Source organism: Acipenser ruthenus, chromosome 15, assembly GCF_902713425.1.
Source record: "Acipenser ruthenus chromosome 15, fAciRut3.2 maternal haplotype, whole genome shotgun sequence".
Lineage (NCBI taxonomy): Eukaryota > Metazoa > Chordata > Actinopteri > Acipenseriformes > Acipenseridae > Acipenser > Acipenser ruthenus.
The window spans coordinates 18,794,473-18,818,716 of NC_081203.1; the positions used below are offsets into that span (position 1 = coordinate 18,794,473).

General features: G+C 38.4%; 1 protein-coding gene across 2 annotated transcripts in view; it reads right to left on the bottom strand.

The window, feature by feature from the left end:
* Window positions 1–22,724, bottom strand: part of LOC131697558 (protein PALS1-like) — a 48,016-nt gene extending 25,292 nt beyond the window's left edge. Inside the window, exon 1 of one of the 2 annotated variants that reach the window (XM_058987305.1) lies at window positions 22,481–22,724. The gene's annotated coding sequence lies outside the window, so the exon portion shown is untranslated. The remainder of the gene's footprint in view (window positions 1–22,480) is intronic. The other variant, XM_058987306.1, reaches the window with a different exon arrangement.
* Window positions 22,725–24,244: the final 1,520 nt, after the last annotated feature.

Below are 24,244 nucleotides of genomic sequence, written 5' to 3' on the forward strand. Positions count from 1 at the left end.
TAGGTGGCTGCCCCTAGCACCAGGACACTTTTCTAGACCAGGGATGAGCATCTCCTGTCCTGGAGGGCCATCAATAAGTACTGTATAATAACTACCTGGACCGGATTATTGTCAAAGCAATTTGTCAACATGCGATTACAGGGACAGCAATAATGCCTAGAATTGTTCACTCTGTATCCCAAATGAATGTCAATTGACATTTCAAGTGTGATACTAAAGTGATGACTCAATTTTCACACTCAAGTATGTTTAATTCAGGTTTACTAAAATCATAAGCCTTTAAACAATCAGATGGGGAAGTTATGTTAAATAAAACCATTGACTGGTCTTCACGCTCCCACAGAGCTTTAAAGCAATATTTTGTACTATGTCATGCACATTATTAACATTGCTTTTTTAACAGGTTTGCAATTTCATCTTCTGAAGTTTTGTGTAGACATTTATCAGTGAAGTGCAGATTACTTGATCACTGTAAACCTCAGATTCAAAGGCTAATTACATAGATCTTTTTACAACTGAAACTGTTACAGGGCTAAAAACACCCCAAAACAACCAATGCAGAACACAATGAGTGGGACATGTGTAATGTAATATTTGGGTCACCACTAATGTACTTGAGACTTGCGCTTGCTTGCAGGGCGAGACATTTGAATATGATCCAAATCACATTGGTGATAAGTTGCTGATCTTTACTGGGGGACTACAGGGAGTGCAGCATTGGCCTTTTCTCCCCCGGCTGGGGATAGTTCTCTTCATCACACATCAACAGCACTTACTGGTCAGGTGTCTGACGAGTCCAGACGAAGATTTGCAGGCTGGGCTCTTGCCTCCTGGGTAATATCAGTAGCATTTGGAGAATGAAGAGAGACGATTTGCTCGACCGCAGGAACACAGATCGTCCAATGATCATCCCTACAGAATGGCTAGTGGGGTGAGGCGATATTCAAATTGGCTTCATGTTTGGCTCCATATTCCTCCAGTCACTCTCTTCCAAGTAAATGTCGACACTGTACATTATTATAGTGAAGACTATCTTGCTGATGTGCTATTATTTATAATACCAATATATATATATATATATATATATATATATATATATATATATATATATATGAACAGCAAATTAGTACGGGTATGAATACCAGTATTCAGAATTATCGTAATGATCACAGTCTTCTTGCAATTGAGACTCACTTTTGTATATTATTTTCTGTTTCTGCCATCACCTTAATATGAAGTTTAAGAAATACAAAGCAAATCTAAACAAGAATTTAGTAGTTATGAGAACTGGCATTTCACACCCCTGCCAAGTAGCTCTTCACATCACATGTACTGTACAGAGCACGTGTTGAACTGCATGGTCCATTCGCTTACGTCAAAGTTCACACAGAACTATTCACCTTTTACAACAGAAATGCAGTTCAAGTGTTCGTGAAAGGTCAGTCTCATTCAGATGATTCATTATGCTCTACTTCACATGGCAGGCTCCCACAGATCAAATAGGCCAGCTTTTGTCAATAGTTAAGACTTTGTACTAATAAAAAGAAATGACTCACTTTCCTATTTATTGAAGAAATCAACAAACCAGGGTGTATTATACTTCCACTGGAGCTTGGCTTGGTGGGGTTTTCCCATCTCTGGAGGCATAGGTGAGAGGAGTTTGGGACGATCAACCAAACAGCAGTTAGTCGGGTCTGTCGTTCAAGATCAATACTTGTATTTTATTTTTTAATGAATGAATGAATGCCTTTATTGTCACTATACACATGTACAATGAGATTAAGAGCCACTCCTTTTTTCAGTGCCAACATGTACATAAGATAAATAAGATAAATAAAATAAAATAAATATAACAACATAAGATCAAATAAATAGTGCCCAGGGGGGGAGGTGAGGGGGGCTGTAAAGTGCACAGTTCTGAGACGCTATATACCTATACTGTGAAGTCAATGCATGTGTAAGTTTAGAGTGGTTATGACTTTTGGGAAAAAACTATTCTTAAATCTGTTAGTCCTTGTTCTGATGCACCTGTAACGTCTCCCTGAGGTCAACAGGTTAAACAGATCAGAACCAGGATGGGAGCTGTCCTTAATGATGGTTTTTCCTCTGCTGAGGCAGCGGGAGATGTAAATATCCATCAGGGAGGGGAGAGGGCAGCCAATGATCTTCTGTGCTGCTCTTATTACTCTCTGAAGCCTCTCCCTGTCTGCCACGGTGCAGCTGCCGTACCATACTGTGATACAGTATGTCAACAGGCTCTCAACGGACGAGCGGTAGAAGGTCAGCAGCAGACTGGAATCCAGGTTGTACTTCCTGAGGACCCTCAGGAAGTGTAGCCGCTGTTGAGCCTTCTTGATGATCGCTGTGATGTTGTCTGTCCAGGAGATGTCAGCGGAGATAAGGACGCCAAGAAACCGGAAGGTGTGGACCCTCTCCACACACTCACCATTGATGAAAAGGGGGGCTAGGTCGATGTTGTGCTTCCTGAAGTCTACAATAATCTCCTTGGTTTTCTTAGTGTTTAGAGCCAAGTTGTTCTCTGAACACCAGGCTGCCAAGTTCAGGACCTCCTCTCTGTAAGCTACCTCATCTCCCTTTGAGATGAGTCCGACCACTGTGGTGTCGTCAGCAAACTTGACGATAAGGTTGTTATTGTGGGCCGGACTACAGTCGTGGGTGTAGAGACAGTACAGGAGGGGGCTCAGCACACAGCCCTGTGGGGAGCCGGTGCTCAGCGTGCGAGTGGAGGAGAGGTAGGGTCCGAGTCTCACCGTCTGGGGCCGGTTAATGAGCACATGTGAGGGGGGGGGAGGCCAAGAGTGACCAATTTGGTGATAAGAATATCCGGAATAATTGTGTTAAAAGCCGAGCTATAATCCACAAAAAGCAATGTTACTTTTTTTCTGCCTGAGCAATTAGGCAACCACAATGCATTCAAGTACAAATAATTATTATCTGACAGCATACTAAATCGCGCAAAATGTTTATAAACAAACAAAACATTTACCGTAGTGAAATATTTGTGTGACAAACTTCAGGCATGACAAACTAATCAAAATGTATTTCACTAAAGCCCCTAACCAAAAGAGTTTCTGGATGCGGTACAGCATTTCAGTATCTATGGTTGCAGTGTTTACTCGAGATTACTGTACACTGTGGCATCAAAGCACTACACTTTCCCGGAGAGCTTTCTAAATCGTTTTGCAAGACCCAGAACACTTACTGATCCAAAAGAAATCTAATTATTTTTTATGAAATTAATGCCACAAGGGGAAGCATACCTCCTGGATTAGGAACTTCTTCACACCGATAGTGAAGATTTTGAAGTAGAGGAGCCTGGGATCATTCCAGTTTTGCTTGTTTACTTTTCAATCCATGTTAGTTATGTGAAATAAGCCCAGGTTAATGTGTATACAGATGGTATGTTGTACAATTGTTTAGTGTAGACTAGTGTGTTCCACTTAGAATAATGCATCAGTTAATGCGGTTAGTGTTAACCTTTATTTTTTTTTTTACATTATTGGTTCTTTTTTCATTTTGGTCCAATGTAGTATATTACTTGTATAGCTATTAATTAGTTATTATACTGTAGTATTTAGTATGTATTTATTAATTTATTGAAAAGGTGTTGTTTAAATATTTTATGAACAAAGTGCACTTTCAGCATTTTTCTGAAATAAAAGTAAAAATCGTTTTATAGATCACACCGGTGTAAAAGTCGCTCCCCCCTTTGAGACTTCAACTTTAGGAAAAACACAGTTTTTGTGGTAAAATACCTTTTTTTTTTTTACAATAGATTTTTTCCCTACATGCTCAACACCGATAAATAAAGAATATATATATTTTCCTTGTTACTAAGGTTTGTGGCGACCACTGATAACTTTACATATTTTAAAGTAGGAGATCAGTAAATGACAAAAATAAAAAAAATAAAAATATTTTTCAAGTGCATTTAACTTTTGTTTCACATTCAAACTAGGCCAATGTAGGGTATACTTAATCATATAATGAAACCATTATTTATTTAGTAATCTGCAGAACAGATTTTTAGAAATGCATAATAATGTATACTTTAAAGTAGATATTTGGTCTGATACATGCCCTAGTTAAGTCATGTCAGTCAGCCCTCAAAAAATGTAGAATTCTCAGTCTGCAAAGGGTTAATAATAAAAGTTTGTAATGTTTGACAGTCACCCTACCAGTAAGCAAGTTTTTCATATTTATGATCTTAATTATTAGTGACGGCTGTGCAGAAACATGGATTCAGGGTTTAGCAGGAGATGTTAAACTGTAAACATTGTCTACAAATATAATTAGCTGTGCTTAACCTGAAAGATCTTTTCCCTTTCTTTGTATAGGGTTTCCAACTATGAAGGCTAATGCTGAAGACAATGCCTCTAGCAAACTGAAGCACAGTACATACAGCATGACAAGCAGTGCCAGTCCCAGGACAGCTACCTAGATTACTGTAGTGCCTTGCAGGAACTTAGCTCACTTCTGTCCACGTCTATTAAGCTAATCGAATTTGGCACAGAACAAGTGAAAAGGTGCCATTAAGACCATCTGTCAACTCAGGCTCCTCACTCCCTTGATTCTTCCGTGCTAACAAGGGACTGCATGAAATCCCCAAGACCAGCAGTGGCCAAGAGTCCACAGGAGCTCATTCTGCTCCAGGACATTAACTATACCGTGTTAATAGTTAAGGACTCTACACAACGGATGTGATGTGACAGCGAATGTGTTGTACAACACACCGCACCATGACAAAAATAACGAAACATGTATTTTAGACACGAGCCGTTACACTGCCTGCGATGCAAAAAATAAAAAAAAGAACAGGATTGGTGTCTATTTTTGCGATTTTGTCGCACGGCAGCTGGGGAACTGACTAATAAGGAACAGGTTTCCTTGCTTGCCTTCAGTAAACAATTACGGAAGAAAATATAACTGATGTGCCCGATTCGTTTACCTTTACTGAAAAAAAGCTATTATATATTCTACATTTTTATTAGCGGTGTAACAGGACTATCATGTATGATTTTTTCCAGCTGATGATACAATCAGAGGCAAGTCGCCTATCACAACGTGCATCCCTGTGTAAACTTTTTGGTTAGTTATTTTTAGTGGGGGCTAAAAATTCAGGTTGATATGGTGGCTCATTAGGGACAGTGGGAAAAATAAAATGGAAATGTGTTATGGGAAATAAAATGGAAATGCGTTATGTCGAGGTCACAACATATATTCTCAGGACCTTAACATTTCACACTGTGACTGAAATCAACATAACACATTTTTACTTTCTAATATCCTCAATGAGCCACTGTTGGTTGAATATTTTGTAACAAGTGTAGCACAGCAGGGAGGGGGTTAAAAATCCTCCCTGCCAAACACGTGAAAACGTATAATTGTTAATTGTTTAATAATTTGTTAATTGTTTTCAGCTGGCAAGAACTGTAAATTAAAGCCAGCTGACTAATATAAAAAGGCAGCAGTGTGTCTGCTCAAGGCTGCTGAGTAGAAGGACCTTGGGAAGGAGTACTCTGTGTCTGAGCAGTCACGTTGTAGGTACTGTGCTGTGTTCATTTCTGTAAACCTGTGTTTATTTCATACAGGTAAACGGCATATCCGTCTTGTACTAGGAAGGGCATTCTTGTATGTTTTAGTTAGTGCTTGAATAAGAGCTAGGTGTTTATTTTGCTTTGTTTAATTTTTGTATTATTAAAAGTGCGCGTCAAGCGCTAAACTGCAATTCTGTGTGTCGGGTCTCCGTAAACAGGGGCAAACGAACATGAGCGAGTGCAGCTTGTATTACACAAGCGTAAAGTTCAGTGTTTTATGGGAGGGGTTTAACCCCAAAATGCATAATTTCCAAAACCAGAAACATTAACACAACAATCTCAGCACTCACACTGTAGTGTCGAGCTGTTTGAAATCTTATTATAATATTTTTGGTATTTGATATACAGTAGATAGGGCCTATCTTTAACATGTATTTAGGCTATGTACACACCAAGAGACATTGTAGTGACTATTGGGGAGATAAGGATAGTTATCAGTTATAATTAGTTAGCGATCAGTTTAAAAACAAACAAACAAACAAAAAAAACAGTAACCACGACAGTCATGGATTATCTGAGGTCATGTTTTAACTTATCGATTGCAACTTTTCTTTCTCTCTCACACCCTTTAACTACTGCTTTTTCCAACAAGAGGGGAAACTGAATTAGGAACTTTCTCCAACCAGGTTAAATTACGTGGAACTTCTTTATCTCGGTACTGTAGCAGTGGTGTTCATTCTCTTTGATTTAGATGACTGCGCTGATAACATGATTATCCATTATTTTCCAGTACAATAAAGAGATTGAGGTTCTACTTTCTACAAACTTACTGCATGATTTCCAATTCTCCAGCTTGCCTGCTATTTCATCTGCTCACCATGCGCAAAACTGTGGAGGCTTGTTGACAGTGCAGTTAACTCTGCGTAGACCAGCTTTACAAGGGGGTTCACATCATGTTCTATGGCATCAGTGTATGAGCTGGGATTCAAGAGCTGCATAGATTCTGTTTGCCTTCCGTCTCCTAAACATGCACTTTGCTTCCACACACTTACAGCAGACAGTAAAATGACAAGACATTGCGTCAAAGGCATTGCAAAGGTCAAATCTAAACCTTTTAAAAAGGAGACAGAAAAAATATCTTCTGTACTCAGGTAAGCAAGTTCCTCATGATGATAACTTATGTTCAGGTTGCTTTAGCCATCATGCTAGTTTTAAACACAAACTCGCACAGTTCCCCAGAACTATTGTACTACAGATTCTTGTGTCTACACGTGAAGTCAGTCCCAAGGCTGGTGAATCAGCTATCAGCAGGGGACCACAATGCAGCAATACTCTTTGGCTGCAGGTTGATTTTCTATATAAAAAAATACAATAAAATAAAAAACACACACAGTCTAAACGTATTATATAACTAGGGCTTTTTCTGAAAGCAGCAGACGCACGGAAATCAATCGCACTAAAAGGTGACATGAGAAGAAGTTGGATTTCAAGCAAAACAATTGGCTCTATTAAGAACCGAATGTCAGTTTGATTTGATTTTCTTCCTGACGAGAAATCAAAATGCTGCAGTTCACTTTCAAGAAAGCTGGGCTATTTAAAAAGCAATTCCACATGACCAAAAACACCAAGCAACTTTCTACTGCTTTTGTGTTAAAAATATAATATATATATATATATATATATATATATATATATATATATATATATATATAATCTCAGCCTACCAGGTGACGGATCATTAATGATCTAAAAACAGCCAACACTTTACACTCCCTCCTGAAGTCTGGACAAACTATCACACAATGCAGCTCGTGTGTTTGCACCTGGCTCGTGTGTTTGCACCTGGCTCGTGAGTTTGCACCTGGCTCGTGAGTTTGCAGACAGTTAAATCTTTGCTGAATAGTAAATACCACATGTTGATTAATTCACAATGTGCCGTGTGTGTCCCGACAGATCAGAAAAATCTGCTCTTTTAGATCTTCTCCACGCAGAAAAGAGATATTTCATCACATAGCAATGCGGTCGTACCTGGACGTCTATTTCTGGAATGCAGCTCAATAGGACAGTGTGGCAATGTGCTGGGTTTGAAACAGTAATCACACCAGGACCAAGTGAGGCAGGCACACTTATAGACAGGCTCTTGAATGTGTTACTAAATTAAAACAAAAAGATAGGAATGCAGTACAGTGCACCTCTCAAGTGAAGTTGTACAGAACCTAACAGAGAAACATTTAGGATTTGCACCCTTACTAGAAAAGAAATTAAACCAAAAATCACAGCCTAATTCAGCTAGTTCCTGGAGCATTTTCTTTGAAAGGACACCCATTTACTGTACAGCATTAAAAATGACTAAAAAGGCGAAGTTCTGTTTTTGCATACAACACTGTTCTAGTCATTCCTTTAGGCTTTCCATCTAAACGTACAATCCTTGCAGTAGGACTGCACTTGGGCTGGCTTGGTTCCATTGCTTACCACTCCCATTTCACATTGCTGTGCAAGACGGCTTGATCAAAGTACTGTACACAGACTAGTCCAAAGTACACTTTTTGACTTATGGTATAAAGATTAAGCAATTTGGTAAGGTTTCTGTACAAAACACTCTTACCAAGAGAGAAAGGTAAAGCTGTATCACTAAACAGAAGTTAGCTGAGCTGCCCTCGGTTTCAAGCTACAGTACACTTTCCATTTAACATGGCTGAGAAAGATCTGTCAAACCAAAGTCCTGCGCTGTCTTGTGGTTGGGCATGATTCGGGTTACATCTGCTGGAAACTGTTTATTTGTACTTAAAGCAGATGTATTAAAATGCCCAGCCAAACAAAACTGGTCTTGCATTTTCTGTGCCTAAATATTTTTTTTTCTCTTTAAAGTTTTTCAAAAAAAAAAAAAAAAAAAAAAAAATTCCCTTTTTGGTTTTATTATTTGGCTTCTTAGATTTCTAAGTCAAATGAGTTGGTATTTCTTTGGCATACAGACAATTTCTCATTTCGAGCCATTCATTCACAAAAACACACATTAAAATCGGTTCCTTAAGATTCTAAAAAATAAAATATAAAACACACTGATGGATATCTAGCTTCAACCCCAGCCCTAACATGGATTTGTTTTACATGCAGTAAACACACAAGGGCTAGATGTGTAGCTGTACATTTGTAACAAATACCATTTCTATACTGTACAATTAAACAAGGAAGAATCAGTAAAGCATGTGTTAAACCCCTCCACCCCAGCTAAAGTAGCATCACTGTCCATGTTCTTTAAACTAAAAAAAAAGTATAGGATGTGGAGAGGAGAAAAGCTTCTATTTCCAGTACAGTATACTCTGACAGCTAGACTGTGCACTGAACTATACAGTATTACAAAAGAACAGGAGATACATACTTGTTTCCATCAACCTTTTTTTCTAAGCTTTTCTAAAAAAAAAGGAGACAAATGATTACATTGGTTGGCAAAACACAAAGCTGTGCTTGCTGTTTATATTTGGGTTACATAGCCTGGGGTTACTAGCAGACACACTGATCAGTCTCACTCTATTGTCAGGTCAGCTACAGCATTGGGAGACTGAAACACCTGCTTCAAGTGTCAAACACACCTGCCAGAGCTCCACCCTGGAATAGCATTATTACTGCACAACAGAAACTGTGGTCACACGACTAGCAGCCAACAGTGTCTCAATCACACACAGTGTGCAATACAGTGGGATGCAGGGCGGGCACTACTGCATGCTTAAGGTGGAAAAGCACAGTTTCTATTTGGCACAAAACCAATGGGACAGACAGAGCTTAAATAATGAGAGATGTAAACAGCACTCAACAGCTTTTCACATACAATGAAGAGAGGAAGGCTAAACTGCTTTATCAAATTCAGTTCTTTTTTTAAAAGAACAAATTAACATCCCCCTTAAGGGAAATTAAATTTTATGCACACACATGGTGGAAATCTGAAATTTAAAAAGTTGAAAAGATAAAGACCGTAGATGAATGTACAAATACCAAATAACAAAATCCAAGTAAATACTTTTTTTTTTTTGTCATTGAACAAACTATATCTTTTTTCCAAGGGGCGTCTTGCCTCTTGGAATGTTTGATTGTAAAACAATGTATATTACCTTAAAATAACAAAACACAATGCCATTAAAAAGGAAGAACTTTATTTAAACACAAATAACTTAAACATAACTATTAACATTTTTAACATTCAACACATGCCAAGAAACTATTCAAATATCTGTTTTCAAAGATACATTGTACTTTCTCTTAATTATTAGCCTTACATTAAGCACCCAACTAAGGGTGTGTTTTACTGGAACCCAACCAGTGTTGAAGATTTTTAATACGGTATATCAAAACAGCAACCAGGTCAGTACAAAACACAACGTGCCTTCCCCAATGTAGGAGGAGGCAACTTACCCCATCAATACAGACCACATGTGTGGGCCTACAAAAAATCACCAGCTAACACCCTGTGCTTCAACTGTTGGATTTATACTCAGAAGGCTTTACTATTACCAGAACACATCTACAACTAATTTTTAAAGCCACAGTTTTTAAAAACTTATCCAGAAAGGGTTTTAATGCTTGAGCGTCGAGGTGCACGTTTGCTCCGGTATAGATTTACATTGGAAAGAAAGTTGAGGACACAAGGATTGAGATCACATGAATTTGAGCAATCTAGTGTTCAAAAAATGAATTAATGATGGTAGGTGTCTTACCCCCTCATATTACCCCACTTTACCCTACATATAAACTCTGTATATAATAGAATACCCAAATTATATGAAAGTGTGTATCAGCCTGACAGTGTGTATGTACTTTAACTAATTTAAAACCATTTTTGTACTTAATCATAATTATGATTTAACTGAATATCTTCTAGGAAATCTGAATAAAATAAAAAAAAAGGAAAACTCAAATCACGTAAAAAAAGCTATTTAATAGGTGCTACATTTGAGATCTCAGCTGCAGTTGTATAATGTTTTATTACTTTTTTTTTTTTTTAAACATACTAAATCACTTTTAGTTCAAGACACTCCTCAAATGAGCCAGCAGATCCAAGAGGAAGTGTTGGAAATGATCACGCGAGGAGGAATCAGGCTACACAGGGAGGGGCCGTGCCTGAGAGTGATGAGCATTTCAGTGTACTTATCACACTACAGAAGGAAATGTTTGTGTATTTTTCCTTTTATACAGCACTGCTGAGAAGAAACCGATACTGTACAACAGCCTGTGTTATGTGTTCGGCACACAGCAGAATAAATGTATGCTATAATTTGCATGTTTTCAGGTGTCTTTGGCACACAGCCATCATTTAGCTACCAACTGTAAATTTCCAACTCTGAACAAATTACAACTCATTTTAAATATATACTAACTAAACACTAATCAATTTGTAAAATCAGAAAAAAAGTATGATAAAACTACTTGGCTACAACCTGCAAATCACTGGACCTCCTGCTGGGGAATAATTTATTACAAGAGACTCAGTCAGAGCATGCTTCATATATAAAGTCTTACTGGTTGTTAAACCGATTAACTAGCTAACAAATCAAATACAAAATGATATGTCCCTTAAATTTAAAAGACATTTTAAAAATATATTTAATGTAATTCACTTTAAATGAAAAATAAGAAACAGTCGTCAAATGAGTACAAAAGTAGGCTCCAAGGTGTTTAAGGTTCCCTGTTCCCTCCCAGTGTTGCTTAACTGTGCTGGTCGTGTGGGATACATTATTTATGGTTCATTATGAACCCCTTGTTTGCTCACTCTTTCTCTTAACCCTAAAAGGGTCCATTTATGACTGAGCAGTTTTAAATGCTTCAGCACTATTTAAAGATCCTTAATTATGGTTAAGCGTGATTATTATTATTATTATTATTATTATTATTATTATTTATTTCTTAGCAGACACCCTTATCCAGGGCGACTTACAATATCACATTATATTTACATACAATTACCCATTTATACAGTTGGGTTTTTACTGGAGCAATCTAGGTAAAGTACCTTGCTCAAGGGTACAGCAGCAGTGTCCCCCCAGGGATTGAACCCACGACCCTCTGGTCAAGAGTCCAGAGCCCTAACCACTACTCCACACTGCTGCCCCAAAAAAATCTGTAGTTGATGATGTTGCAAGTTAGGAATGCAGGGAAATGTGTGTAAATATATAATCTATAACATTCCACCTGAAGCACTGGATGTTCTGAGACAGTCTGTTCTCTTCCTGAAGCCATCAGTACTTACTCCTTTTCCTACTAGGAAAACTGTACAATAAACACATATAATATAAATCATAAAGCAGCTGAGGCATCTGTCCCCAAATCAAACATTTTAATGTAGTCATCGAGAAAGGTATCTATTCTGGTTAAAATCTTAAATACTGTAAAATTGTAAAATAATACAACAATTCAAAAGGCCATTACAGAATTAGTACAAAACGTGGTTCACTCGGACATGGGGTGTATTCATATGATGTAGACAATCCTATTTCCTAAACACAAGCCATTATTCCAATAAAGAATATTCTTTTTGAAATGGATACATCAGTAATAAACAAGCAAGCATTCGTGACACGCAATCCACTGTTTGTGAACAGATTCTGTGGAATTATTCAGTCAATAGTATTTTTTTTTTATTTAGTGTGTCTGCAGGTGTTCTGCAGCCTCGCTCTGCCTTGAATCAGGATCTCTGTTAGGCAAAGCAATAACCAGTATTGTGTTACACTAGAGGAGCAGACAGCAGGTTTTAGCTGTTTTCACACACTTTACAACTCATAGTAACCACAAATGACACTGTTTTATTCAGAGGGTAAATTAGTTAGTACTGTAAAGAAACACAAAACAAAAAACCCTACTACTGTACTGTACAGAAGCAGATGCCCTAGGACTGAACATCAGTCAAGGCTTGTTTGAACAGAAACACATTTTAATCTGGTGTATACATTATTAGGAAGACGACTTCAAACCAAGAGCACACCTGAGTGAAAAAAATCCTAAATTTTACCAGAATTTAACTATTCCACTGATTTTCATCATTTACAGTATTTTGATGCACTGTAGACGACTGCAATTTTAGAACCTTATACAGTATGCGCCAAAATCCAGATAATGGAAAAACTAAGTGATTACAAGCAAATTCAAGGGGGCAAAACTAGAAACAGTCAAAGATCACAGAATGAAGAGGAAATTAAAAAAATGACTTTTTAAAATACTGCCAGTTAGACGGCACGTTGTTCCAGTTCTGTAATGTATTGTGCACCAAACTACAAAACACTCACTCCTCTGTGCCTTACAGATCACAGACGGTATGAGTTTGGCACCACTGCACTATCCAGACATTCATACAAAGCATGATAAAGATAACATTTTCCCCAAATGTTTTTAGATGTAATGGTTGTTAATTATCTTATAGCAGTGATTTATTAAGCCCATCAATCCCATTTATTTCCTTTATCCAATATTTGGGAAAAGGTGAGACACCTTCTATTCTTGCACCTGATGGCAATGCGTGGAGTAAAAGTGACGCAGCTTCTTTAGTTACTGTAGCTCCCAAACCCTTTCGCAAGGTCACATTTAGTCTGCACTTATATTAAAAGCAATTGGCACAATTGCACACATCGGGTTAAAAATGTGCTAATCTCACCGTACAGGTCAGAGTTCAGGGTCAAAGTTAAAGCAGAGGTACTGAGTGTTCAGACAGCAAGGACACATACGTCAATCTGATGGAATGTTTCCTCTCTGTGGGAGACAGAACTATTGTTGATTTCATCCTACATTTTCGAGAGCCCTTACAGGTAATACTGGAAGCATTACAAACAGCCCATGCTTAGAATGGTACTCCATGTACACACAACTCTTTGCAAAATAGTTTTAACACCACAAGCAATAATAGGTACAATTCTTTAAAAAATACCAATAACAAATTCATTGCAAGAAATATAATTGTTAATTAAACGTGTAGCTACTGTATTTCTGTGAAACCAGAGGCAGCCATAGCAAGTACAGTGTATTGAGAATGCTTAAAATGGGGGAGTTGGCCAGCCTCTTAAAGGGTAACATCAGAGCATGAAATCCAGCCACCAGGTATAAACACGTATATCATGGGCGCCTCGAGAATGGAAAATGTCAGCTCTTGTTTATCTACACAGAACAATGCAATTACAAATACATAAATCAGACCTCACAAACCAATTGATTTAACCTGCAACATTTACAAATTGGTCAGCCTGGACACTGCTGGATGCATCTCTCAATTTAGTCACAGTTGACTTATAACTGCCCCCCCCCGCCCCAACGACGACAGCCAAACAGTCTCCTACGCAGGACAACCAGCTGTGTACAGCTGCTCTAGCAAGGGGAGGAAGAGCCTGTGAACACACACGCACAAATAGAAACGGCTCAAACTGCGATATGTACAGTATCACTCACAATAAGCATAGGTCTAAATATAGGTCTTATAAATCCACCAAAAACTAAAGTATTGAATAAAACTACACAAATAATCACCATCAAAACACTCTACATGTTACAGCAAGTCAGAGTAAATTCAGCAAAAACATCAAAGATGGGAGACTGTGCCAAGAACTGGTCCAAACTCTTCATGCCACTGATTTAAGTAGCGGTAAGAACAGTTCCATTATTTCAACCTGAATGTAAATCTGTACAGAAGCTTTCCAACAGTAAATGCCCTTTGCAGGTCACCACTGGCCCCTTTATTCATGAGTGCATTTGAAGTCCAGTTTTGGACTGTATAGTGAGAGCAAGTAGATATCAGTCCCCATGTACTGTGCCTAAGCTCAGTTTAGAATATAGTTAAACATTGTATATGGGAGCCTCTTAAAACATAGCTAGCCTATTAAAAAGTAGAGGTTTGCATAAATTCTCAAAAAGCTATGAACAAATATTCAGAGTCATACAGCACGCAGCAGTCTGTGAAACTAGCTCTCAACTGCAAAATCAAACTGGGGCTGGCTGCTGCCATTTCCACCTGTAGTCTATCTGTATACATCCATTTTACACAAAGGTCATCAAAATTGACCTTGTTTTGTACCATTCCTAAATTTCTTTCCCTACCTTCATCTAGGTTTAACAGCCATCACTAGCTTCCTTTGCACTGGGTGCTCATTTAGGTGGATGGTTTGGTGAAGTGAAAGCATTGTCAGAGTGACACGGATCTGGACACTATCAGCGGACACCACGCGCACACACAGAGCATTCCTGTACACTGCAGACCTGCCTTGGAATTCCACCTAAACACTCGGGAAAGCCTGGTGTGTGCAAGGCACCGAGTATAACCAAGAACGGCAGGATTCTTTATCTTAGAACAACAAGCACCACGGATCTGCAGCTCGTAAAGTGGCCCTGAAAGCAACGGTGGGGGGAGCTTAAAGAAATTCCTGAGATGAACTTTAAGACTCAAACAAGTTATAAGTAGCATTTTAATCCTTAAATAATTCAAATCAGCTCTGTACCAAGAGTTAAATGGTCAAACTAAGACAAACCAGCATTATCAATTCTGTACACAAGCTTGTCTTCACAAAGCAACAAGTGTGGGCTTGTTTACCTCACAGCTGTAATTCACTCATTTCACGCCTTACTCTCAGTGTCTTACTTTAGGATCTATAACCACCCTGCAGAGTGTCAAATGTTCTAGCCTGCACACCATTTACCAACTGGGTTCAATTAAAAACTTCAGAACTAAGGGCAAAAGGTATTTAGCTCAATACAGTCACTTTCTAATTGCACAGCAATCATACGACACAGTTCATTTAGCTGGGTAGTGGCTGACTTCCCCAATTAGCCATTTTATATAGCGCCTCTCAGATGCCAACACATCTCAAAACCAGGTCATTCAGAGGCTCTGCAGACGACACTGTAGTTAGCAGAGCCTTCTTGTATTTATTCTCACTGAACCATTATGTTAAAATCAGGGGAGAAAAAATGGTGTACTAATTTCATTGCATGAAATACCATACTGTGATGGTGACAAGCAAAAACACTTCAACTCTTCTGCTATTTGATTGATAACACAGCTGGTATGAATACATGTTCCCTCCATATCATTGAAGTTTTTGGAATCGATTACATTTGGTAAAAATGTCAAATGAAAGGGTAGGCCTACACAAAGCTTAAGAAAAGTAAGACTGCGGTTAAAATTGATGTTTTAAAATGCCATTGATTTGGATCCGTGTGAATGTCAAGGACTGAATACCAATAGTCGAATACATTTGAAGTTTGTTTGTTTTGTTGTTTTTTTTTAACTAAAAGGTTATCGTTTCTTCACATGGCAGCGCATTCAAAACTAGTTTAGCCACAGCAAGAATGATATACACTTAAACTCAAAACACCTGAAGAACCAAATTATTCTTACCACTATAAAGGGGATCCAGTAATAACATTAAAGCTGATAAAATAATCATTTTAAAAACACTGATTAACACTTTTAATAGAATTCTGATAATAAGAAGAAAAGGACAAGACCACCTCAACTGCTTCCTATCATTTTATAAATTGTATTAATGCACCTGAAAATGCAAACTCTGTGAAAAGGGTGGAAAGAAAATCAAACAAAACATGTACAAAACAATTAAATTGGGATTTGTTCTCTGTATATGTGCCTTCCAGGTACTTTGTTCCAATCGTGAATTACTTAAAGAGTAAGTAGCTTCAAATACTGTTTTAATATATTTTTTACTTTGTTAGTATTTTACGTTGTTGTGCCCTTTTAATTGTGCCAGCTCTAGAGAGAGAGGCAGGCTAGCAGAGTTAAAAGGTCATATTGCGGTATCATCTGAATGGAATGAGAAGGGCTGTTCACTTAGGGCACTCTCGAGAGTTCAAGCAGCCAGGTAAAGGCAGACTTCGAGAAAAATACCAACTCGGGGTTGGAGCAACCATTCAGAATGATTGCAAACACCATACAATAGTAAGGGAAGCGTAACAAATACATGAAAACACATTCAAGAGCCACCATCTCTAACTGAAACAATTGTTAAACCTACCAGTACACAGCTTAGGTTTTAATTGGTTAGTTGTTTTCTGATAAAACCTACAGTAGAACGACTCCCATGGACCAGGTGTTGTGCATCCTGGTGTTTGACATGTGGTTCTAGTTCCAGTCACTCGCTGTCATGTTTTTGTTGGAACTCATCCATGTGGCAGCTAAAACACTGTCCCACGGGGTGGGTTAACCTGACCCAGCTTTTAGCTTTTTAACTAAAATAACAACCCTATAAACTACAGGAATGAGATCAAATGGCCAACCCAGTTGAATAAACAAAGAAATAAACCACATCACTATAAAACACTGACCAAAACCAAACCGGCCTGTGTAGTAGATTGACCAACAGTTTAAAAACAGAGATCTTTATTTTTAGGTAGTCAGTTGTACTTCCAGTGACATGCTTTGACCCCAACGAATGCTGTAGTGACATACAGTGAAACTACAGTACAACAAAAAGGAATTCAAACTGATAGCTTTATTTAGCTTAGTATGTTACCAGTTATTTTAAAAAAGAAATTCATCATCATTTTAAAATCCCAACACCTGCTTCTTTGAAAACTGCACAAGGAATGGTTCTATTATCAAAACAACCATAAAACAGCAGGTTAACTGAATTGGGATAGATTAGATGGGGGGGGGGGGGGGGGGGGGTAACTGTACAAATCTTTCAATTTAATTAGTCAGTTCTTTGTGGGGCAAAATGTATCAACAGATGACATCAGATTACAGGACGCTCAAATCCGTCCACCAGTTGTTAATCACAAGAACAAAGCCAGTTTATCTGTCTCTCCATCACTGCCCATCCCCCAAATCAAGACACTTGTTGATAAGGGCAGGTCAGCTATATTGTAATGTACTGAGAAACAAAGGAGGCATGCTATAGAGAACAGAATGACACACTATGTCAATGATCACCCAAAAATCCTATACTTTAGTATAAAACTCAGAATGGATGCGAGATACTGCAGCCTTGAAGCGTGGAACCAGCTCCAGCACATCTCGTCAGAGGAGATCACAGAGCTGAACAGGGCTCCTGTCCACCCAGTAGGGGCCCACGCACAACACAGATCCTCAACAAGAAATGCACCACATCTGATCTTTTCATCTTTAAGAGAGAGGGCTGTGTTAAATACAGAACGTTAGGTGCTAAATATGCTGGATGTAAAGAGACAATTGCCTTGACTGTGGGATCAGAGGATGACTACTGTCCTTCAGTTCTCCTGAACTGTGGTGGGGGAATGAGGTAGAGTAAATGTACATTATAAATTGGGAAGGAAAAAAATAGGTAAAGTAATTTGGCAGAGAACACAGGATTTCCTATGCCTGGAGAAAAAATGCCATGCAGTATTTTGTGGAAAATGTCAATATTTTGGCAACCCTGCATAACACTATATTTATAGTGACTGAAATCTGAGAAGCCAATTAAGTTGTCACTCCTTCTCGACTATCCAACTCACACATCAGCTTTGGCTCTGTTCCCATCAAGACAGTTATGGCCTCAACACGACTGTCATATTCAAACTGTAGAAAGGGAGATTTTTATTGGCAACAAGTTTCTGGCAACTTTGTTGTAAGCAACTTTATCAAAGGAGAGTTGATTTTGTTGAAGCAACATAAAGGCTGGGAAAAAATGGTGGTGAAGCCAGTGTCTTCAGGGAAAGTCTCAAGGTGGGTATTGCATACATGTACTAATATAAAAGTTATAGTTAACAAGTATACACTTTGCTTGTCTCCATTAAATATAAATTAAATATAAATATATCTGGGTTTATTGTAGAATGAAGTAGAAAAGTGTTCCATGAAAGTAAAATCAACATTGTAGAACCAACAGATTTCGTTCTACATTTTCTGGCAACATTCAGTCGTGTCCCCTTGGCTTAAATCTGCAATTTGGAACTCTTGGACTTGCTTCCATAATTCTGAACCACTTGATTTACAATCTGCTTTAAATTGACCTTTTTTTTTGTAACAAACCTGGATAAGAGCGTGCATTTCAACATTTCCCTTACTAAGCCTTACAGTAAATACAAAATAATTCATAGCATTTGATCATAACAGTGCTCAAGCCTAATAATACTCAGCTACCACACCCCCTGATGTAGTGAACTTAACCACTGTACATTATACAGGTGAGCAGTACAGTGCACACTCAGCATGCAACCCAGGTGTGGCTGAAGGAATTTCACCGTCACGAATCCTCTTGTATGACCTGGTGAAGAGGAGTCAGATTGCTCTTGGTCTGTCAACTGGCTGACAACACTGCTCAACACCTTAGCAATAACATGCAATTAAAAGAACTGCCACATGATGTAAATGTGATCTCACACAAAGAAAAAACATCTGCTTGTAAAAAACATCTATAAACATCCAAGGTAAGAACACAATTGCCAGTTTTAGATTTCATGCTTATTAGATTTCATTATAATGTCAAAAAAAGTGGCACGACTTCTCAGCCAGTGTGACCTAACTATCCTTTCATGAGGTTGAAGATACACACAAGTTTTTTTAAATATATACTTAACATTTATTTTACTGCTGCTGTAAACAGTGTGTGTAGGAATATAGGGTTGGCAGGGATGGGGTTAAATCTGTCTCTGCCAGCAATCACAGGTGTGGCCATTCCCCAGTTAGGTAACTGATGCTAAGTGGGGAGTGGTGTTTGGAAGGGAAGCCAGTGAAGGCGTAGCTCAGCCTGGCTCTTGTAAGTTTTGTGTTTGACTTTATTTTGGCTCTTGTGCCCTGTTTATTTGTCTTCACACTTAAACTGCAGCTTTTTCTGGCTCACATTCTTGACTCTATCCTGCTACAGTGCCTCTAGTTTTACTTATTTTTTTCTTAACAAACCTTTCTGGGTATCTACAGTTAACTGCAGCATTGACATTTATTGTTTGAACTACACTACCTCAGTTACCAAGGCTAAAAGATTCTGATTAGTACATTGCTCTATATAGTTCTTTTACTGAACAATTTCTGCTTCCTGATTCACAAAGACTCAATGTTCTTTGTGCATTTAAGCTGCCAATGACTGGCAAATACAGTCTCATCTCTCCTGGTTTGTCCTGAGCATTGCTAATTTGGGTTGTTAAGTTCCTGTAATCAAAATCCTTACTGCTAATACAGTAAGGTAACCTCATCTGACCTGTGATGTGATGCAGCACGTCATGGTGTACTGAATGAATAATCAGGTGTGCAATTACAAGTTGTCTCACCATCATGTGCAATTTTATACATTACATTTTATTCCTGTGTTTCTGCAGTGTGAGGACTATTTTTTTAACCTGTTGGTGGTCAAGTTAGTTTACATTCCATAAAGCACTTCTAGCTGTCAAGCATTGCCACTGTCTCACTGAACTAAATAAGCAAGCTCCTGTTACTGAGTCATGAATGTCATTTACAAGTTCTGCTGTAACAAAAGTATGCACAACAGTAAACAGACTAAAGAGCATCGAAACAGTGTTTGTTTAATCCTGATGATATTTTACAGAAACATTATGTCGAGAACAAGAAAGTTTTCTTCCTAATAGCAGCTAGTTTCTGCAGACTCTGGTCCTTACTGTTAGAAGTCACCTGATCATCATAACTGGTTGTAAAAACCCCTCTTCGCCAGCATGTAGGAGTGAAGCCCAGTGTTTACTTTCTATTTATGGGAGAGCGATAAAGGGTGTCAGGTGTAAGCACAGTCGAATTCCTGAAGAGGATCATAGCACTCACCAACCCTACCCCTGCCGTAGGTTGCCAGCCACACATAGATTAGGAAGCATTAGATAAGTGTACAGTGGATGAAAGTTTGGTTTTAAAGTAGTATTTATTTTAAGTGCTGTCTAACACCAAAAAGTCCATACGCTTTCCATACTGTTCCTGTGCTCAGAATTTTTTCCTGCTTCACTTTTTTTTTTTTTAGGGTATGCAGCTATAATGCTATAAACGGCTGCATCCTGCTACATTCACGGCAGGTCACATGGGGGTCAATGATCTAACAGCAGTAAATCTAAATACTGACATTCTTATAGATTAACAAAATACAGTGAAACAAAGTGTATACATTTTATAGCACCGGTATATTCTCTTGTCTAAGAAATGGAGGTGATGCTATAAAATGAACATTTCTAATCGTGCAGGTGAATATCTTGTATATTTCCTTATGAAATATGAAGAGTATGCAACCCCACTATTTCAATGATTTAAGTGGAGGCAGTAGATTGGAAACTGTTGAGATCATAAACCCTTTAGCTAATGGGGGAGCTGTTCATTCAGCCAAAAAAGCAGACTGCTGTTTAAATATATAACACAGAGACAACTGAATCACTGGTCGCATACTGCAAGAAGAAATTGCATTGTCCTTTGATATCCACCCAGATACAAAACCAACAGTTTTACTGAATCAGCTGCTTCAGGTGGTCAAATGAGGATGCACAAACACATGCATGTGTTGCTTTTCCTCTTTTTCAATCAGGTTAAAGACTACAGTGCCTTACTTGTTGCATGTCAATCTCTCTGGTTAACCTTCATTTAGAGTTCTTTGTTAAATGAGATTACATCAGAGTAAGATGCTACATGGCCTGAGGTCTCAAGCTTACCCTCTTATAGCCAATGGCATGCAGTAGCCTGACTGGTGAGGCTCCAGCACAGTGTCATATTGCTAATTCAAAAGTGTGTTCCCTGGCCAACACAATGCACAGCACAAGAGAGATACACATCTATATTCAGCTAAAAATAGACACATGAAATGTTAAATGTGACGTGAACCAACAACGACAAGATAAACTTCTGTTAATAAAAAGGAATTCAATCTAGACAACAATAGGCTCAGGAGGACAAAACTACATACATTATAAAAAAGAGAGGACAAAAACACACATTGATTGCATGATAGATAATAGCGATCTTTAATTATGCATGTTTTAATAAATTTTAAAATATATATAAATCTGCAATGACTGAGGACAGGCACAAGTTGACCGAACAGTATTACTTGAATCGTGCCCCGTAATTCTTCAAAATGGAGGTAAATTAACGGTAGATCAAGTGACAGACAGTGACATTGCAAAGTATAGCCAGATAATCAGAGCCACATATACATAGGCAAGTCCTGCCGGATTACTTACACATCAAAACTCGTACAAAAGCAACATGGCCTATATCCTTTAGCTGATATAAAGCAGCTCCACAGTATTATGCAAACCATATTTTCACCAAAGTATACTACGACTAGTACACTCAAGTTAGATACATTTGCAAAATGATGCAAAAAACAAAATAGAAAAAGCATAAACGTAGCAACACCATATTTGTAACAAACTTTAATAATAGAACTACCTTCTGCCTACATGTTAACATAATACAAATAATACTATTAATATTTAAATTAAAAAAAAAAAAAAATACGAGTAACGTCACCAGCAGCATCTACTGTGCACTTTCTGGATACTTCAAAACCTGTACGGGACACACATCTCAATAAAGAAACAACACATGTTTTACTCAGAGTAAGTTACTATTATTTCTATTATATGTTTATAGTACACCAAGAGGAATCCCTCCTTTTCAAAACTTGTGTTCTTGAATAAACCGTCTCCTTCACCCAACATTTCCTTCACCACAAGGAACAGGTTGAATCGCTGAATGAACTGGGAGGAGTGAAAATAAAAAAAGCGAAGCTGAAGAATGCGATTGCAACACCGTCCCTCGGGAAATCATGCAAGTTAGAAAATGTTAGCTGGAATCTAACAAATATAATTTAATAACAATAGAGAGAACTCCAATAACACCCATACAACCACATCGCCCAAGGCAGGCCTGCACATTACTAGCTTCATCCAAACTTCCAACAGAATCCAGTCCTTTTTTCCTTTCCTACCTCCCGCTCCGCTCCGCTCTGAAACCTGTTGACAAGACAGTGGTAAAAACAGCGTAAAACGTCACTTACTTGAGTACTCTCAGTCAGTTTGCGATCCCTGGATCCTTAAGTTACTTAATATCGGAGTTTTAGATCTTAAACCCTAAGGAAAGCCAGAGATACTCTCTGTACTCGCACAAACTGTGTTCTTTACAGCTCGCTCAACGATACAATAACACAGCACGCACTGTGCGGAGCCTTCGCTTCACCCAGAAACTCCGCAGCGCCGGACTCCATGAAACGCCGCTCCTCATTGGCCAACTCTACAATTACTGGAATGATACAAAACAGCAGATTGGCAAATCGGAGGCCACTTTACATAATTCGTTCGTTGTGATGGATTTATTCTCGGGACAAAGGTGAAGCGGGGAATGTTATTGTACTGGTCAGGCGGCAAATGAGACATTTATTAAGTTATATTTCATAAAAGTCACTAAACAGGTTTTGAAAACCATTCAGTGCTTTTAATGAACTGCCAAATAAGCACACGTATGTAGTTTATTTGCCTGAAACAATACATTCTCTTTGTATGCAGTATTTAAATACAGTATTCTCCCGAAAATCTGTCATTTGCGTATTGGGACGTAAATGCTTTGGCTTTCGTTTGGACTTTGATTCAAAGCCTACAAATACGTTGTCATTGAAAACATTTTCTTTCCGGGTGAATTCAACAATGTAATAAAATAAACATATAATGTATTTTATGTCGGTCAATAATACATTGCCTTCAGCAAACTAATAATAAACATCAACATTACAAAAAATCACTTAGTTTCGACTTATACTGTACTTTTGTTTTTCATATGAGTTATTAGTTACTAAAGTAATTTAGGACAATTGTAAAAGGTTTAGTGCCATATAGCCTTTAAAATACTGTAGTTACATATCTAAAAGTAGAGTTTATATGGGCAGTCCATATTGTCTTCAACATTGCTTACGATTGTAAGTCGCCCTGGATAAGGGCGTCTGCTAAGAAATAAATAATAATAATAATAATAAAGGTCCTTCCTGCTTTTGATTCGTCACGGATAGGCTGTTACCAGCCCCAGGAGTGACACAAGGCTTAACAGTTTTATAAGGGGGTTGGCGGTAGTAGGGGAGTGGACTTCTGCCTCTAGCTATAGCTACTTTAGAGAAAGTTGTTTTCTTGTACTATCTATCCCCTTACCTTTGTATGATGTTTGCAATACACGGTGCTGAGCTGCTCTTCAGTTCTACAGTGGTTGACACAAGTTAGATCAGCCAGTCTTTACAGTATGTTATTAGTAAGCACCAGCCTCATTCTTGTGCACAGCTGTTTATTGAAAGTGAAAGCTACTTACTGTACACAAGGGCGACCCTGCTCACCGCAGGTGAGCGTCTCAACCACAATGCAAAAGAGCCCTGGGGAATGTAATGCTTCAAAACAGCGGAGGCATTGCTGTAGCTGCTAAGTGTAATTTGTGGGGCACTAGAAACAGGTAGAGTCAGGTTGCTTGGAAGTGTCTCTGTGACTCACATGGTGAGCTGGATTCGTGGGAGAGGTGTGTTCGAGCCAAACAGAGAGTGTTCATCACAAGCAGGAATAGGTTTTCCTTCAATCTCCAGCAACATTGTTTTATTCTTATTTTCTAAAATTGTTTTCCTCTGCAAAATAACCTGCTAATATAGTATGCATCTTGCTGCAACCTCCCCACCTGAACCCTGCAGTGTACATGAGCACTCCTCCGGAGTACTGGCTGTACAGCGAGAGGGGGCAGGAGAGAAGTCTGTTTGCCTGTGAGGGGAGCTTATACATACTTATCAATCTTCCAG